At 31.3% G+C, this 13,376-nt stretch overlaps 1 long non-coding RNA gene across 1 annotated transcript; it reads left to right on the plus strand.

The window, feature by feature from the left end:
* Positions 1-5,240: 5,240 nt before the first annotated feature.
* Positions 5,241-7,088, plus strand: LOC120187503. The gene is made up of 7 exons (XR_005522293.1): positions 5,241-5,344; positions 5,680-5,849; positions 6,048-6,295; positions 6,375-6,585; positions 6,687-6,779; positions 6,858-6,956; positions 7,034-7,088. It is a non-coding gene; the product is annotated as an uncharacterized LOC120187503 (long non-coding RNA).
* The last annotated feature ends 6,288 nt before the right edge of the window (positions 7,089-13,376 follow it).

Genomic DNA, 13,376 nt, shown 5'->3' on the forward strand with positions numbered 1-13,376 from the left:
TTTCCCCCCATCATCATCATCATTTCTGTCTTGTATATTAAATTTAGTCTCAATCCCAGAGAGATACATAGAACAAAAGTTCAGACATTCGGTTGAAATATATGACTATGCTATACATCCTTCAGGACGAGCCTTGTTTCGTGTATATGTTTTAAGCTTACCTAAAAACCTATTATATACAAAAAAAACTTGTTATGAAAAAAATTATAATATTATAATTTAATTTAAAATATAAAAATTAAAGAATTACCTCTCAATAGGATACATCCATCGATAATGTATGAGTCCCCCAAGCATGACTTCACGAGGCAAGTGTATAACCAAATGTACCATCACATCAAAAAAACTTGGAGGAAAAATCTTTTCCAACTTGCACAAAATTATGGCATTATTCTTTTATAAGTCTTCTACTTCATTCTTCTTTAGCTTCTTACAACATAATCTTAAGAAAAAGTTTCCAAGTTCATCTAGAGCTTGAAACACATCTTTCGGAACGAAATCCCTAATGGCAACTGAATCAATATTTGCAAAAGGATATGACAATCATGATTCTTCAACCCTGAAACCTTACCATCATTTACATTAACGCATTGTGAGATGTTCGACGAATATCTATCAGGAAACTTTACTGACTTCAGAAAACAACAAAACTTTTTCATTTCCTCCTCAAGAGTGTCAACATATCATGCAAGACAGTATCTTTTGTTTTCCCTTATGTTCAACCGTTCCTAAAAATGTTATCACAGATGTTCTTCTCAATATGAATGACATCTAGATTGTGTCGTAACTTCATTGTTTTCCAGTAAGCCAGATCAAAGAATATGCTTTTCTTTGTCCAATTCAACTCTTCAGGGGTACGTTTCCTCTTCAATTTATTTGGATATTTCCCAAAGTCATTCTCTTTAAGACAATTTAATTGTTGTAACAACTCAATCCCAAATACATCTTTCGGCTGTGATCTATTTTCTATCTTACCATCAAACATTCTACTTTTCTCCAAACATGATGAGGGAAAGAAGATGAAACATGTAATATCTTATTTCTCAACTTTCGTGACGGTGCATCAACATTACAAATGGGACATGCCAAATATCCTTTTGTACTCCAACATGATAATTCCCCATAAGCAGGAAAATCATTTATAGTCCAAAGAATAACTGCATGCAATTGAAAATGCTCATTCTTGTAAGCATCATAAGTCCACACTCTATTTTCCCATAAATATTTTAGTTCATTTATCAATGGCCTTAAATAGACATCAATATCTTTTCCTGGAGAGTTTCTTCCAGGAATAAGTAATGACATCATCATGAATGGCTCTGTCATACATTTCCAAGGAGGAAGATTATACGGAATAACAATAATTGGCCATATACTATATGTACAACTCATATTCCCGAATGGATTGAATCCATAAGTTGCTAGGCCAAGCCTAACATTTCTTGAATCACTTGCAAACCATTCATTCTCCTTGTTGAAATCTTTCCAAGCATCTCCATCTGCCGGATGCCTTAATGTATCATCATCAACACGCTTTTCTGCATGCCACTGCATATCTTGTGCTATACTCTTTTTCATAAACAATCGTTGGAGTCTTGGTTTTAGCGGAAAATAACGTAGAACTTTCCATGGTATTTTCTTCTCAACAACCTTCCACCGTGACGTTCCACATTTCGGGCAACTTTGTCTATCTTTGAACTCCCTCCAAAATAGAGAACAATCATATATGCATGCATGAATTGGTATGTAACTAAGTCCTATTTCTCTCATAACTTTAACTGCATCATAATATGATGCTGGAATTGTACTATTTGGAAAAGCCTCTCTCATTAGTCCCAATATCACATTTATTGCTTTTTTACTCATTTGGCAATAAGCCTTGATATGTAACAATTTAACAATAAAAGACAATGTAGACATGCTTGAATATCCTGGTAATAAGACACGTGCATCATTCAACACATTGTTGAAACTTTTACCTTCTTTTTCACTTTCACTGAAATTAAAACCTTGATTTGTTTGATCTTCATCTAATATGGGGAACAAATCTCCTAATAAATCATTTAATCCATCATCTAAGACTTCAACATCATGAGATATCCCCTCATTAAATGGATCACTCCTACCAATGAAATCAAATTGCTCACCATGATAAACCCATTTGGTATAACTTCCTGAAATACCTTTTAAAAGTAAATGATCTTCCACCTCATTCTGAGTTCTAACACATACATTTACGCATTCCCGATAAGGACATCGAATTTTACATTCTGATCCCATATTGCTTTTAACAAATTTCATGAAAGATGAAACAACTACAACATAGTTCGCAGAATATTTGGACTCCATCATCCAATTTTTATCCATGGTGTTAAATTATCCTAGTACAAAAGAAAATATATATATATAAGAGGTTGAGTAAAAGATCAAATAGTTAAATTAGAAAAAAAACATGAATTTAGAATTAAAACATGAGCATAGTTAAAACAACATAATACAACTTCACAGTAACATAGATCACATGTGAAACAACCATTGCTTTAGACGGGAACATATTCTTAGCTAATGAGCCATATGAAACTCAATTCTCCTACTGGAAAAAGAAGGTTGGTCTCGCTTTACTTGTGGCTTTATCTGGGATGTCACTCGTAGATGTGAAATAATTTAAACTACTTGTTATTGGGTCATTACATATATACATCATAACCTTAATCCTGAAGTTTATCTAAACAAGTTACGTGGTTTGTGGGGTTAAGAGAGAACATTCTTATGATTTGCTTAGTTTTCATCATCACGAAGACTTTCAAATCTAAGTAACAAGAACAACTCTTTGCTAAAATGAGAATGAAAGGAAAAGGAACCCAAACAAATATTAATAACAAAATTTACTAAAGAAAATATTAAAATTATTGATTGTACTAATGATTTGAAATTTTGAAGTGAATCTTCAATGAAGATATCAAATCCAGGGTTCCAAGATAGAATTATTCACTTTGTCATTATGTGTGAAAACAGGGGTAATGATACTAAAGACATCATTAAGGGGTAGCAGAATTGATGACATCAATTTGAATGATCAAATCATAAAATCAGTACTTACTTGAGAGATCACTTCAAATGATGAACTTGGTCTTCAACAAGATCACGCTCATTCCTCAACGACCTTAGTTGCTGCATGAACGTACATGTATCGGTTGCAAGGAATTAAAATGCTATTATAAAATAGGAACGTGTAAGAGTTTTCATGCTTTAAAACTTCTACATGTTTTGGGCTGAATTATCCTTAAATCTTACCAAACAGATAGATGGACCATGAGATAATATAGATATGGACTAACGAATTCCTATCAAGTCAAAAACAGAATATCGTCTAAGTTATGCCACTTGTGTGATTACAACACATTCTTCTTAATGAATTAAAGTTTTACAATAAATTACCCAAACAGTCTCATACAAAATTTAAATTCCATGATAAACATCAAACATGTAAATCCACCTTTCGATTATCTCTTGATTACCAAAGCAATTCAACCTCCCTCTCAAGCTCTGGAACAACAAGCATTGTCCTCCATCCTAATCATAGAAAAATTACAGAATTCAAAGCTCTTATGCATCAAGATAAACCAAATATTCAAGTAGATGCAGTTTTTGTATGCTTTATATCACAACATTATAGCAAGTAGAAAATAATTCAACATACCTGTTGATGAAAAAACCTGATAAGCAAATAATTCAACAAATCCCGTTCTTGAACCTTTTTGGAGCAACACAAACCTAAAAAACCCCAATTGATGGCTCCACAAGAATAACACAGATTCCCGATAAGCATATAAACTGTTAGACATATCAAATATACATAGAAAGTAAGTTAATTATAAAAATCTTTAATATTCAATCAAAAAAAGTTCTTTAAAATATATTAATAAATTATTTAATATATAGAAAGTAAGTTAATTATAGTTAGTAAATTAATATATAGTTGATTAAAATATATTAATAAATTATTTAATATATAGAAAGTAAGTTAATTAAAATATATTAATAAATTATTTAATATATAGTTGGTAAATTAATATAAATTATGAAGTATACATAGAAATCGGTGAAAATGAGTATATAGAAAGTAAGTTAATTATAGTTAGGGGTGAGTGCTTGATAGAGTCAAGTAAAAAAATTTTGACCTATTCGAGTTGATGACTTATATTTTATAACTCAACTCACATTTAAGTTTTTTTTTTTTTGAGTTATTCGAGTTATTATTTGAGTTATATTTATAACTAAACTTGATTTTGAAATCTTTTAAGTTGAATTAAGTCTGTAAACTTATTAGTTGAGTTTTTTTAGTCGAACCAATTTGAAAATATCAATTTTTAGTCGAATTGAGTTCTATACACACCTAATTATAGCATGCGTTCGGACTATGAGTGTTAATAGATTCAAATCGTCCACTCTTTATTCAATAATTGTTGGATAAAACATAAAAGTATTTAACTTTTATTCAAATTGTGTGCTACTTATGAGCTTTCCCTAGCAACACGTACAATTGATTGTATTATTTTTTGGTACAATAAAGTTTAGGTCAGGGTGCCATCTTAGTCTAGGGTCAGGGCATACTTAAGATCCAATTGAGATTTACATAGGAATTTACATATTTTCCACCAAGAGTGACAGTGGTAGGATTCAAACTTGGCCTTACAAGCTCAAATTTATGAATCTCAACCACCTGTACCAACTCTCATTGGCTTCGATCATATTATTTTAAATTCTACATATTTTTAAATAATTTAAAAAATAATATAATAAGAAATAAATATAATTAATATAGTTATTTATAGTACAATCAGTTTAGGGTTTTAATAATCTTATACTTCATATAAGATACAATAAAAATCATAAAATTATTTATTAATATATTTTAAAAAAATTACTAACTGACTTTCTATATATTAAATAATTTATTAATATATTTTAATTAACTTAGTTTCTATATATTAAATAATTTATTAATATATTTTAAAGAACTTTTTAGCAAAGAACTCTCTTCCCTCCTTTCATATAACCTGATTCTTCTCTGCGTTCCCTCCATCCGGGACTGCTTTGATTCTCACTTCTTTGTCTATTAAAAGTGATTTTATGTATGTTTGATCTGATTTTTTTTTTATGAATTCATGAGTTCTCGTCTGTTGGAGTTTTATTTTTTGGCTAAAAGTTGTGACTTAATTCACATGCTCTATACTTACGCTTGTATTCCCTTGACAAATACTATAGGCCAAGTGAAGATTTCATGCCTCACGAATTTCATATTCTTCCCTTGTGAAAGCTGTTCCCTTGCCGAGAACTGAAGGTAAGTGTCAATAGCTTGGGGTAGGATATGAATGTGTTTTGAATCTCATACCAGTGAATTAATTCAAACTTGGCTTAGATCATACAAAATAAAACACATTCATGAACTTATATAATTCACTGTTGGTGGCCTTAATCACATGGGAAATCATATTTCAAGCAAATCTATGTAGTGGAATATCACGTGTAATTTATATAAATTCAATAGTATTGTTTCGATTAATTGGCTATAAAATATAATATTTATTTTATTTTTTATTAAACACAAATGGTAGCAGCATTATTCTGATCTCATTGCTAATATATATTACTTATAATATTTTTTATATGTTTTAGGATGGCACCAGGCAAAGTATTTCGTAAAAAGATTCGAACACAAGAAAATGAAAATCAAGAAGTCTCTAGTAAACTAAATCGAACCCAAGAATATGAACCTCAACAAGTTACTGATGCTCCAAATCAAACACATGAAGAAATTGATCCAGATACAACAATTGAAAATTCAGGTAAACATTTATTTCCAATATTTATATAAATGAATAGCAAAAGAGGATTGAGTAGTACTAATGATATAGTTAAAAAATATAAAAAATAAGAATATGTATATATACATATTATTTTATTTGTAGCAAAGTCTTTTATTTAAACGTTGAATAATTTATTTATTTTATTATTATTCCAAAGTTAATATTTTTATTCTATAGATTCAGCCAATTTATCACATCAAAAGGTACGAGGACCAAGTCGAGGTAAGGGACTAGAAAATTTCATGAAAAGTAAGAATAAGTTGATAGTAGAGATACCAGAGGGAAAGGGTCGACCTATTGAAGCAATTTAATCAGCCAAATTATCTTCTGCAATTGGAATCATTTCACGACAATTCATATAAATACCAACAAAATGGAAGGATATGAAGGATAATGATAAACTTCATGCCCTAGAGAGACTCAAAGTGAGTTTATTTAGTTTAATACTTCTTTTTTTAATATTTATGTACTTAATTTATCTAATTATATTTTTTAATGTTTTAGTCAAAGTTTGAGATGAAATTAGATGATGATTATGTGAAGAGCTCTGTCATGTCAATTATGTCAAAGTTATCAAGGAACCATCAACATAAGGTTCATTTGCATTTTAAGCAATTCCTAAATGATGTTGTGGTATGCCAAACCAACACAATATAACTTGACACAAGAAAATTGGGAACAACTTTGTGATTTGTTTAGTGATCCTGAATATCAGGTACGACTACTGTATTTTGATTTATGTGATTCATAATTTTTTACTCTTTTTTATTTCTATAATAAATTATAAATTATGTTTATACATGTTTATAATTGAAGAGGAAGTGTGAAACTAATGCAAGAGTTAGAAGAAATGTCAAGTTAACTCCTAATCAAGGATCTCGGGCTTTTGTCGCTAGCCGATATGCTATGGTAAGTTGGACACTTTTGATATTTATTATAAAGTTTATTTTTATTTTAAAGTATAATTTTTATTTTGAAATCATATAGCGCAAGGATGATGAAGAACAAAATAGGATTGATTTCTTCAAGGCAACTCATTATTCAAATGAAAAAGGATGGACAACATCTGAGGCACAAGCAAAATATGTAAGACCTCACAAAATTAAGTATTAAATTGTAATTTTTCATCTAAGGATTATTTTATATATGAATGATTTTTTTAGGAGAAAATGGTGGAGTTGCAATCAACTCCAGTTGAAGAAGGAGCAGAACCTAAAATTGATGATATGGATGAGGTACTTGGTACGAGACCAGGACATTCCGGGGCTTGGATATGGACCAAAGCCTAAGAAAACAATTCAAGTGCAGATACAATCGAGTTAAAAAAGAGTTTGAAGAATAAAGAAGATGAACTTAATAACTATAAGTCGAATTTTGAATTGATTCAAACTCATATGGAAGCTATGAGATATGCTTTGTTAGTTGTTGGAATTCAAGTGCAATCACTTCAATTTTCAGGTAAACAATATAGTTAATCTAATAAAAATTATTATATAAAATTAATACAACGAACTCAACATCAACAGAATCATAACCGACTCAAGGTTTGGATTGAGATTGCTACAACGAAATATTCCATAAGTCATATTATTTTTATTTTCTGTAAATATTTAAACATTTTTATATTTATAAAAATGAAATTATTATGTTTTTAGTGAAATATTTGTTTAAATCTTATTATTTTGCAATAAGTGAACTATTTTTTATTTAGATTTATATAAATAATTTCATTTTAATATATATAGTCATTAAAAATATGACAAATTTTAGTTTTACCACTATATTGGTGACAATATATATGGTGACGTTATGCATGATCATCATTCATAATATTATTAGGTAATGATATATTATGTCACTAAAAATGTGACAATATCTCTTTCGTCACATATAAGTTGATTTTAATGCATTATTTGTGACAATATAAATTATGAATAACGAAATCTTATTTAATTTAGTGACGTAACAAACTGTCATAGAATATAAATTATAAAGTGACGTTATGCATAAACGTCATTCATAATATTATTAGGTAACATTTATATTATGTCACTAAAAATTTGACAATATCTCTTTCGTCACATATAGGTTGATTTTAATGTATTGTCCGTGACGATATAAATCATCAATAACGAAATTTTACATAATTTAGTGACATAATTAGTTGTCATTGAATATTAATCATATAGTGACGTTATATTTAAATGTCATCCATGCAACTATTAGGTGACGATATACTACGTCACTAACAATGTGACAATTTTCTTTTCGTCACATATACAATGAAATTATTGTATTATTGGTGACGATATGGTTTATTAATGACGAAAATGTACATCATTTGGTGACAAAAGTAATTGTTACTGAAGGCAAATTAAACTGTGACGTTATCCGTTATCGTCACTATATATTTAACAATACATGACGATAACACATATATCGTCACTTTTGACATTTAGTGACACACCTAAGGTGACGATCGTCGTGACATTGACTTTTACGTCACAAAATACATCTAGTGACATAAATTGAAGTTTTAGTGACAATAACCTAGATGCCACTAATAAGAAAATTTGTTGTAGTGTCTGCTGCAGAATAAGGGTGAGCTAAAGACAAAAAATGAATGTACTTTGTAAACTTATCCACAATGACCAAAATACAGTTTTTCTTGAATGAAGTAGGTAGACCTTCAATAAAATCCATAGTAATTATTTCCCAAGCATGATTAAGAACAAGAAGGGGTTATAGCAAACCGGGCTTTGCTACATGTTCAACCTTAGTCTGCTGGCAAATTTCACAGCTTCTCACATAAGTAACAACCATAGTTTTAAGATTTGGCCAATAAAAATATGACCTAATCCTATAATAAGTACCTTGTGCACCTGAATGTCCTCCTTGAGGAGAGTCATGTAAGGTCTTAATAACCTTCAATCTAAGACTGCCATGAGCTCCAATATAAACTCTACCACTGTATCTAAGGACAACTTTATAATATTTCCATTTACTGTCAGCTGTAGGATTAATAGTAAGAGTTGAAATCCAGTACTGAGCTAAACTATCACCTTTATAACTCTCTTCCACCTCTTGAACCCAAGTAGGTAAGAAAATAGTAGCTCCCATAGCAAAACATGTAGCCTGATCCTCCCATCTTCTAGATAAGGCATCAGCAACAACATTGGACTTTTCTTTTCTATAGTGAATAGTGTAGTCCAATCCCAAGAGCTTTGTCAACCCTTTCTTTTGAATAGTGGTAGTCAACTTCTATTCTAGAAGAAATTTAAGAGGCTCATGATCAGTCTTAATAATAAAAGGCTTACTCTCCAAATAATGTCTCCATTTTGAAACAACCAAGAGAATAGCAAGGTATTCTCTTTCATAGATAGATAATGCTGAATTTTTAGGACTTAGGGCTTGACTCAAATAAGCAATAGGTCTTCCTTCTTGTGATAGAACAACCCCTATACCTCCAGAACTAGCATCTGTTTCCAGATAAAAGGTTTTAGAAAAATCTGGTAAGGCTAACACTGGAGCAGAACACATAGCTATTTTAAGATCTTCAAAAGCCTTATAAGCAGCAACAGTCCACTGAAATCCATCATTTTTCAACAACTGTGTCAAAGGTCTACTAATAATGCCATAATTTCTGATAAATCTCCTGTAATAGCCTGTTAACCCAAGAAATCCTTTGAGAGATTTAAGAGTTTTAGGCTTAGGCCAATTCTGTATAGCTTCCACCTTGCTAGGGTCAGTAGATACCCCTGCAACAGAAATAATATGACCAAGATATTCCACCTGAGTCTGTCCAAAGAAACACTTGGACAATTTGGAAAATAATTGATTCACCTTTAAAACTTCCAAAACCAGCTGTAAGTGTTTAATATGATCTTGCATACTGCTGCTATACACCAAGATATTATGAAAGAAAACTAAAACAAATTTTCTAAGGAAAGAATTGAACAATTCATTCATAAGAGCCTGAAATGTAGCAGGGGAATTAGTAAGACCAAAAGGCATTACCTTAAACTCATAATGACATTGATAAGTTCTAAAGGTTGTCTTGTAAATATCCTCAGGTTTAATTTTGATCTACCAATAACCTAACCTCAAATCTATTTTTAAAAAGTAGACTGCCAAATGCAACTCATTCAGTAAATCTTCCACTATAGGAATAGGAAATTTGTCTTTAATGGTCATATTATTTAATTCTCTGTAATCCATACAAAATATCCAAGTGTCATCCTTCTTTTTGATAAGAATGCAGGGAGAGGCAAATGGACTCTTACTAGGCTGAATAACAGAAGAAGAAAGCATAGTATCTATCTGTTTTTCCACTTCAGCCTTTTGATTGTAAGGAAATCTGTAAGGTCTTAAATTGATAGGTGTAGCATTAGATTTGAGTGGAAGAGCATGATCATGAGTCCTCTGTGGAGGTAGCCCTTTAGGTTCAACAAAAACTGTGTTGTACTGCTCCAACATATGTTGAATTTCAATAGGAATATTAGTAGAATTTTTTCCATAGTCAATAAGATAACATGGCCCAAAATATCAGAATCTCATGCAGACATTTTAAGTAGTGTAGCCCCTGAAATTTGCAGCAGTTCATTAGAGGGCTGTTGGCCTTGAATACAAATCTGATCCCCTTGATGGTCAAAGCTTAAGGTCATGTTGTTAAAGTCCATTAATATTGGACTAAATAGCTTCATCCAATAAACTCCCAAGACCATGTCACTTCCTCCCAATTTAACCAACCTAAAATCATGTAAAAAAGTATGACCTGCATTTTCCATTCTACCTTGTTGCATCTAGCAGAACTGAATAGTTGTTGGCCATTAGCCATAGTGATAGCCAGAGGATTAGGGGTAGTAATCTGTATACCAGCATCAACCCATTTAGGAGTCAAGAAACTATGTGTGCTGTCACTATCAATTAAGATATTCAAGGGTCTTCCCTGAATAGTACCTTGAATTCTCAATGTATTATGACCAATACAACCAATAATGGCATTCATATAAATTTCTAGGTTTTCATATTCTGACTGCTGGAACTGTTCTGTATCAGTAGGACCAGCTTCTAAAGGAGAAGTGTCAATCTCTTCAGTCATCATATTTAACTGCTTGTTTTTACACGGATAGCCTGGTAGATATTTCTCACCACATTTGAAACAAATATTATTTTGCCTTCTATAATCCAAAAGATTTTGTTTTGGATTTGGTGAGGCAGTAGGCTTTGTAGGCATTGGCAGAATATTTGTCTTAGATGTAAATATGGGGTTTGGGTAGGGTGGGCTTTTAAAAGAAGGCCTTAATCTCTTGTTTTCAAATTTCATAGAAAGTTCATATAGCTTGGCATGTTTACATGCTTCAAACAGGTTTTTAGGATCTAAAGCTTTGAGCCTATGCTTAATGTCATCTCTTAGACCACTAATAAAAAGTGATACAAAAAACTCCCCAGTTAAAGTAGGATTCTGCAACAACATATAAGGTTGCAACTCCTCAAAATTTTCCTGATACTCTTCCACTGACCCCTTTTGAGTCAATTTAGTGAACTCTTCTACAATATCAGAAAAAGATATGTCATCGAATCTGTGACAGATATCAACTTCAAATTCATGCCATGTTACATGGTGCTTTTGCATTATATACCCATCAAACCATATTTCTGCTTTGCCTGTTAAATACATAGTAGCTACCTCTACTCTTTGCTCAACAGGAACACTACAAATAGAGAAATATTTCAGGCATTTTTGAATCCATCCCCTAGGATTAACCCCTTCAAAAAATGACAGTTCTACCTTAGGTCTGTGCCACATAGTTCCATAACTATTAATTGAACCCCCTGACCCCTTTTTTCAGCTTTCACTCCAAACACATTAAATCTAGAATCACTGTTTTCACCTACTTGATTTCCAGGCCTCAAACTGTTCTTAAGAACTAAACAAGCATCAGGTTTAGTCTTTAATATCCCAGGTTCATCCGGTTTATAAGTAAATCTAGACTTATCATTCACCACAGTCACCAAAACTGGATTCTTGTCCTTATTCTTAGAAGTATCAGGAGATTGTACCTGTTCATTAGTAGAATGCTCCTGCTCCCCATTTCTGCCTGTCAGAATCTTTAATAGTTCCTCCACATAACCTTGATTAGTAACCATTCTAGACTCCAATATAGTGATTCTATTCTCTTGAGTCTCCCATCATTTAGGTGGATTAGTTTCATCCTGCCCTTGTTTCACCAATGTAGCTAGGTCTTCAATCTATTTTTGGATCCCAGATAAATCAGTTTCCGCAATGGATTGGTTCTTCTTTGGCATGCCCACAAGAGATTTTTGCTAGAATCAAAGCTCTGATTACCAATTGTTATAGATTGAGAGAAAAATAAAAGATTTAAGAGAAGAATTTAGACGAGAGAGAGTTGATAGAGAAGAAAATTCATCATTCATTGCATAAGGAATTTTTGCAACCAAGTATGTTAATTATTTAGTTACAATTGTCACTCATTTCATGCCATCTGTCCCAACTATATAACATATTGATTATTCTCTTTCTTTTCTTTCTCAGGTATTGGGCCTTCGGTATTGGGATGCTCCTTCAGACCTCCCTTTTGCTCAGCATGTTTCTCTGATAAGGTAAGTGACCCCGTGCCTCTCACATGATTCAATTCCCAATTTCTGTCTTCAATCCCTAACCCTCGATCTTTATTTCCCAAATGCTCTTCAATATTTCCTCGTCGTTCCTCTTCTTCTTCTCAAATCCTGACAGATTTCAAATGGTGAAAAATAGCTTAGGATGCAGCAACTAAATTCAAGTAATCGACCATGTTTAGAAGCCTTCGGTAACACGGGAAATGGTATCAACACGAGTTACATTCACCACCCTCGGTTGCGCTGCAGATGCACGTGCCTCTAGGGTCAAATGCATACCATTATTTTAGACGATTAAATATAATTTAATATATTAAAAAATTAAAATATTTATATATTTATTTTATTAAAAAATTAAGCATTAAAATTTTTTGTACTTCCATTTTTTAATTTTTGAATCTATCATGACTAAGGATACAACGACAAGCGCATCCTTTCCTACATATCCTACTTTTAGATGTTTGATTTCTTTTCCCCCTTAACATGAAATATCTAAAGTTCGGTAGATGAATTTCCCACCGATCTTATCTCCTCATCGATCTTATATAAATAATGATGAATTTAAATTTATACATAAATCTAAAAAAATGAGTTTAAAAAAGTAGAAATCAAAATACAAAATATAAACTTAAAAGAACGGGTATGTTTGATTTTAAAATATATAAATTATTTTTATTTTCTTAAAAAATAGAAAACATCGGAAAAATATATTTGATTTTAAAATTAAAAAATAATTTCTAAAAAATAAAAACAAAAAATAAGGGAAAATAGGAAAACATAAAATAAATATTAGAGGTCATTGTACATTATTTTAACACTAGAATAACATCCGAAACGTCTATAACAACAAACTAAACACCCAAGCCC

The sequence above is a fragment of the Hibiscus syriacus genome, unplaced genomic scaffold (genome assembly GCF_006381635.1).
Source record: "Hibiscus syriacus cultivar Baekdansim isolate YM2019G1 unplaced genomic scaffold, ASM638163v2 tig00113725_pilon, whole genome shotgun sequence".
Classification (NCBI taxonomy): Eukaryota; Viridiplantae; Streptophyta; class Magnoliopsida; order Malvales; family Malvaceae; genus Hibiscus; species Hibiscus syriacus.